Source organism: Bison bison, unplaced genomic scaffold (genome assembly GCF_000754665.1).
Source record: "Bison bison bison isolate TAMUID 2011002044 unplaced genomic scaffold, Bison_UMD1.0 scf7180017864453, whole genome shotgun sequence".
NCBI classification, from domain to species: domain Eukaryota; kingdom Metazoa; phylum Chordata; class Mammalia; order Artiodactyla; family Bovidae; genus Bison; species Bison bison.
In genome coordinates, this window is record NW_011495015.1 from 4,832,501 (window position 1) to 4,839,933 (window position 7,433).

Below are 7,433 nucleotides of genomic sequence, written 5' to 3' on the forward strand. Positions count from 1 at the left end.
ACAGGTGAAGAACAGCTGGGATTATAGATTCCATCCTGAGATGCCCTGGGGTCTGATTATGGGATGCGGGGTCCTCAGAGGGAGCTCTGAGGCCTTATAAATGCCGTGTGGCCATCAGACTATGCATATACACTAGTAATTTGCAAATAGGGACTTTCCTTCTCCCATCCACAAATTAGATTTTTGTTTTTTGAAACTATGAATATCATATCTATCTGGAATGAATGACATGTAAAATGGGAAAAATCATTTTCTCAACTCTCTGAAATGTGAAAATACAGTGAGATCAACAAAGCGACCGTGTTGTGAATGCAGTCATGGGAGTGTATGTGTGCAAATGGATAAACCACCTGTGTTGCCACAGAATGAGTTCTGCTCCCCTTCCACGTGGGGGCTGTACAGCCCTCTGTGTCCCTGCTGTCCTATTTCCTGGGCTCCCCAACAGCTACTGAGCTGGTGCTTCTGAGAACAGAGGAAGAGTCTGACCTTTGTTAGAAACTTTTGGGCTTCCGAGTGTCAGTGTCTACATCTGACGGTTTTTTAAAAAGCAAAGTACCAGTGAATGAAGTGTGACTGATATTGACAGACTTCTAAAATCCCACTATTTACACTTTCCAGAATGGATACTGTTGAGAAATAAATGAGAACAGTGTCTCATCAGTTCTGTTAGACACTCTCACACCATGTGGAATGTGATGGAATAAATTTACAGGGAGAATGATTAGGGAGGGAGCAGAGGGGTGAACCTTCAAATGTGGTTTATTCATAATTTTCTGTAATACTCATGACAGTTGAAGAACGAGTTTAAGTCGAAGTTATATCATGGATGGAATATAATTGTACAACCTAGATAATAGGAATGAAGGTATTAAGGGAACTGAGTCAGGAGTATCCACGATTGAAAAAATAAATCCAATGCTTGTATTTTACAAGTGATCCGGCCCTCTGTCTACTGAGATGTCTGGATAGAACCAGCCTTGGGTTTAGCTGCCAGATGGCAGAAACCCATAAACATGCTCTCTTTCCTCTCTGGTGTGTCTGTGCTAATACTCTGGGGGATCTTGGAGAATCTCTGATTAACCTCTGTATCTAAATGTTATTTATAAATAAAATATACCCAGCTTTGAAACACGTTGTCATTTAAGCCAAGTTTTCTTCACCCTACTGTTTGGCTCCTTTCATATGGGTCCATGAGGCATCCCAAGGCTGTTTTCCAAACCTCTAGATTCTGGAATCCTGAAAGCACTTCTTAATGGGCTGTCACTGACCCTGTCTGAACACAGCTGTGGGATGTGGGTCCCTGAAGCTTGAGCAGAAAAGCTAGTGTGTGCTAAGAAGCGGCCTTTTGATCTCAGGAAGTACAGGTAAGTAGGTTTGGAAGCCAGGTGTCTTTCATGGTCTTTCTGAGATGGAAAGTCTACAGCAAGGAACAGAGATATTGATATGTTCTTGGAAGGCAAAAAGAAAGTTTATCTGTCGCTGCACTCGACAGATTAGTGCCTTATTAGTAGAATCCTACGGAAATGGCAACCACTCCAGTATTCTTGCCTGGAGAGTCCCATGGACAGAGAAGCATGATGGACTACAGTCCATGGGGTCACAAAGAGTTGGACACAGCTGAATGACTGAACACACAAGAAAACTTAGCCATAAAAATAAATGCATCTGATAAACTCCTCCTTGTATCTGTCTCAGTATAAAGTTATGAGGTTTTAAAGGAGCCAACAGAACTTCATTTGGAGATGGCCTTTCCCCTGATTATGCTCGCAAGCCAGCACAAAGCTTTTGGTCCTAGGAATCGGTTGTGTATGTGTGCTCAGGCATGTCTGACTCTCTGTGACCCCATGGACTGCAGCCCGCCTGGCTCCTCTGTCCATGGGATTTTCCAGGCAAGAATACTGGAATTAGTGGGGGCACGTATTTCATGCCCTTTACCTTCCTGGCTTAATAGATAGTAAAACGCGCATGGACCTCCCAACTCTGCTTTCAGCTCTTTGTCTTGGGCTCTGCCTGTCCCTGGGGTGGAACTGGAGAGAAATTCTTTTTGCTGCTCTGTTTTTCTGCAGTCACCCACCCACCATGAACAGTATTGTTAAGAGAACTTACTGCTTCATCTTTGTTTCTTTTTTTTCTCCTTTAGCTGCTTTAGTCTCCATTTATGGCATGGTTTCTGGTTACAAGTAAATGAATCGGCCATTTAAAAATAATCTTTGAAACTGCCCCACTTTGACTATTTTCAGAAAAAATCACTATAAAAAATCACTATTAAAAATTACAAAAAAGGAAGGAATTTTATATTTATCCACAGTAACAACTATTCTAACTAAAAAGTAGCAGAGAATGAAATCCCTGAAAAATCTGGTAACTAGTTTAGCAACTGTAGGATCCAAACTGGTGTAAAAACTAAATACCCCAGTTTGAGTAATTCTTCAGTTTATGTAAAGAGAAAGTAGAAAATACAATCATGTTGTTGGCTCTCTTGAGTGTGAGAAAGTTCTCTGAAATATGTGACTACACGTTAACTCATGTGCGTCATCACAACTTCACAATCAAGTTGTAGCCAGGAAGATTTTATTCTTCTTTTGCAGAGAAAGTCACACTGAATCTCAGAGAGGGTAAGTATCAAAAGTGAGTAGCTATTGGGCATAAGAAGACATACATCGGGCTTCCCAGGTGGCTCAGTGGTAAAGAATCTGCCTGTCAATGCTGGAATCCCAGGAGATTGAGTTTGACCTCTGTGTGGGGACGATTCCCTGGAAGAGGAAATGGCAACCTGCTCCGGTATTCTTTATTTTTTTTCCAGGTAAGAATACTGGGGTGGGTTGCCATTTCCTTCTCTAGGGGATATTCCCCACCCAGCGATTGAACCCTGTCTCCTATGTCTCCTGCATTGGCAGGAGGATTCTTTACCACTAAGCCACCTGGGAAGCCCTGTGCCTAATCCCCACTTCAGTATTCGGGAGAGTCCCATTAACAAAGGAACCTGGTGGGCTATAATCCATAGGGTCACAGAAGAGTTGGACACCACTGACCACACACCTACATCCGTCACTGTTCTTTGTGGGCATGTGCATTAGCTGGGGAACTTAAGAATATAAAACCCAGGGATACTTATGTTAAGATGGACTAATCAAACTGCCTTACAGAATAAGAAATGTAAGACATAGTAAAGGGCCAGCAAAAACCATCATCAGGAGTAAAAGAATGCCGTCACCCATGAACAGTGGCAGCAAAGAAAAGAAACAGGAGACCCCAAGGGAGCAAAACAAAACGGCAGCAGAGCATGGGAAGCGACTCCTTTCCCTTCTGCTCCTCAGAAGCCACAGAATCCTGACCCCCATGTGGAGAAAGGTGGATGAGGAGGTGTCGTGATTGTCTTCTGGCTCCAGTGTAGGGTAGAAAAAGGTGAAACAGGAAACAGGACTCCTTTCAGAGACATGACAACCTGGTCTGACAGAAATGAAAACAGGGAGACAGAAAGGAAACAAAACACATGTTTAGAAATCTCATCATTTTCTAGGGAAATGGATACATATACTCAACAGCGATATTTCCAAGAATCAAAGAAAAATTCTTGAAAATCCTAGGCTGAGAGCTAGTCCTTTACAGAGGTAGAACTTGGAGCTGGTGTCAGACTCCTTCAGAGCAGTGTGTGACATCCTAAGGTAAGAGAGAAAGGCTCTGGAGAAGCTCTGAAGGATGGAAAGTGTGAAGCAAGTATGTTATTCCCAGCCAAGGTGTCACTCAAGGACAAAGCCTATCATTAAAAAAATGGTCAAGAGCCCTTCTTTGAAAACCTACTTGGCCGGAAATTTCAGCCAACTAAAAAGATAAAGAATCTAGGTTGTTGACCATAAAGAAAGCTGAGTGCTGAAGAATTGATGCTTTTGAACTGTGGTGCTGGAGAAGACTCTTGAGAGTCCCCCTTGGACTGCAAGAAGATCAATCCTAAAGGAAATCAGTCCTGAATATTCACTGGAAGGACTGATGCTGAAGCTGAAGCTCCAATTCTTTGGCCACCTGATTCGAAGAACTGAGTAATTGGAAAAGACCCTGATGCTGGGAAAGATTGAAGGCAGGAGGTGAAGGGGACGAAGGAGGATGAGATAGTTGGATGGCATCACCGACTCAATGGACATGAGTTTGAGCAAGCTCTGGGAGTTGGTGATGGACAAGAAAGCCTGGTGTGCTGCAGTCCATGGGGTCACGACTGAGCAACTGAACTGAGCTGAACTGAACTGAGGTTGTTGGGAAGCTGTAGTATAATGATCGGTGAGGAGCAATTCATGCGTGTTAAGTCACTTCAGTCATGTTTGACTCTGCGACCGTATGGGCAGTAGTCTGCCAGGCTCCTCTGTCTATTGGATTCTTTAGGCAAGAATACTGGAGTGGGTTGCCATGTGCCCCTCTAGGGGATCTTCCCAACCCAGGGATTGAACCTGCGACTTCTGCATTGCAGGTGGATTCTTTACTGCTGAGCCACTGGGGAAGCCCAGTGAGGAGCAGTGTTTTCACTTAAATATCAAGTGAACATGATGTAATTGCAAAAATTGGGCTAATGAAAAGATTGTGAGTTGTTCTATTTTGACAAAATAAAAACATAACTTACAAAATCAGGAGATGGGGCTGAGGACATGACATTGTGCTAATGACTTCATCTATTAGAGAAAGACAATTTATCTCACCTTAACTTGAATGATTTAGCTTTAAAAAAACCCAAAAATTCCAATCCCTTAATTGATTTCAAAATTTTCCTTAACCCTCAAGGAATGCATTAGAAAATAATTTCTTATGATAAAGGTTTATTTAAAGTGTAGAGATTCCTTTAGCTTCCTTTTAGTTTCTCTTTCTTTCATGAAATTAAAAATGAATGAAGTTACATATATAAATTCCCTGGATACCAGGCATCACTGTTGTTTGCTCACGCTTCCACTGAAAGTGATTACTAGACTCTTGCAACTCTGAAGATCCGGTGTCATCATCCAATTGGGAAAAAACAATTCTGCTGATTATTACACCTGGATCACAGATGGCCCACGGTTCTATGTAATAACAGAAGAAGAGAGAGCTTTATTCACATACTGCTTTCATTTTTTAAATCCCTTGTTCTCTTTTCTTATTGAAGTATAATAATAGTTGATTTACAATGTTGGTTAGCTTCAGGTACATAGCAAAGTGATTCAGTTATACATATATAATTAATATGTATAATTAATATAACCAAATATTATAATTATATACTATTATTAAATATATTATCATGTAATATAATATAAATTACATACTTATATTATTTAAACATATTGTAAGGTATAATTTATAAAATATTTTATAGAGTATAATATATATTTTATTTTATTTATAATATATTATAAATATAATAATATATTTTATATAATATATCAACTATAATATATATTATATATCCACTGTAATATATGTATATATATAAGATATATCTATATCTATACTTCCCACCAGGGAAGTATATATATATGTATAAATAATACATATATATATATACATACAAATGGAGAAGGAAATGGCACCCCACTCCAGTGTTCTTGCCTGGAGAATCCCAGGGACAGCGGAGCCTGGTGGGCTGCCATCTATGGGGTCGCACAGAGTCGGACATGACTGAAGCGACTTAGCAGCAGCAGCAGCAGCAGTGGCTTAGATGGTAAAGAATCTGCCCAGTGCAGCAGATCTGGGTTTGATCCCTGGATTGGGAAGATCCCCTGAGAGGGGAATGGCTACCTACTCCAGTACTTCTTGCCTAGAGAATTCCATGGACAGAGGAGCCTGGTGGGCTACAGAATATATATATGTGTGTATTTTATTTTTCAGATTCTTTTTCCTTGTAGGTTATTACAAGATGTCGAATATAACTCTCTGTGCTCTACAGTAGGACCTTGTTGGTTATCTATTTTATATACAGTAGTGTGTATATGCTAATCCCAAACCCCTAATTCGTCCCTGCCTCACCCCTTTCCCCTTTGGTAACTGTAAGTTTGTTTTCTGTCTGTGGGTCTGTTTCTAATTTGTAAATAAGTGCGTTTGTATCTTTTTTTTTAGATTCCACGTATAGGTCATATGATGTTTTTCTGTCTGGCTTACTTTGCTTAGTATGGTAATCTCTAGGTCCGTCTATGCTGCTGTAAATGGCATTATTTCTTCTTTTTTATGCTGAGTGACATTCCATTGTATAAACATACCACATCTTTATCCAGTCATCTGTTCATGGACGTTGAGGTTGTTTCCATGTTTTGGCTATTGTATGTAAAAGTGCTCTTATGAACATTGGGATGCATATATCTTTTCTAATTATAGTTTCCTCAGGATATATGCCCAATAGTGGGATTGCAGGATCATATGGTGGTTCTATTTTTAGTTTTTTAAGGAACCCCCATACTGTACTCCATAGTGGCCGGACCAATTTACATTCCCACCAACAGTGTAGGAGAGTTCCGTTTTCTCCATACTCTCTCCAGCATTTGTTATTTGTAGACTTTTTGAGGGTGACCATTCTGACCAAAGTGAGGTGGTACCTAATCATCATTTTGATTTGCTTTTCTCTAATAATTAGTGATGTTGAATATCTTTTCCTTTGCCTGTTGGCCATCTGAATTCACATACTGCTTTTCAATTTTTAAAGTAAAAAATGTGCCTTGTGTGTGTGCTCAGTCATATCTGACTCTTTGCAACCCCATGAACTGTGTAGCTCACCAGGCTCCTCTCTGTTCATGGAATTCTCCAGCCATTTCCTTCTCCAGGGAATCTTCCCAATCCAGGGATCGAACCTGTGCTTCTTGTGTCTCCTGCATTGGCAGGTGGATTCTTCACCGCTGAGCCACCTGGGAAGCCAAGAATGTGCCTTCAGTTCAGTTCAGTTCAGTTCAGTCGCTCAGTCATGTCCGACTCTGCAACCCCATGAATTGCAGCACGCCAGGCCTCCCTGTCCATCACCAACTCCAAGAGTTCACCCAAACTCATGTCCATTAAGTCCGTGATGCCATCCAGCCATCTCATCCTCTGTCGTCCCCTTCTCCTCCTGCCCCCAATCCCTCCCAGCATCAGGGTCTTTTCCAATGAGTCAACTCTTCACATGAGGTGGCCAAAGTATTGGAGTTTCAGCTTCAGCATCAGTCCTTCCAAAGAACACCCAGGACTGATCTCCTTTAGAATGGACTGGTTGGATCTTTTTGCAGTCCAAGGGACTCTCAAGAGTCTTCTCCAACACCACAGTTCAAAAGCATCAATTCTTCAGTGCTCAGCTTTCTTCACAGTCCAACTCTCACATCCATACATGACCACTGGAAAAACCATAGCCTTGACTAGACAGACCTTTGTTAGCAAAGTAATGTCTCTGCTTTTGAATATGCTATCTAGGTTGGTCATAACTTTCCTTCCAAGGAGTAAGCGTCTTTTAATTT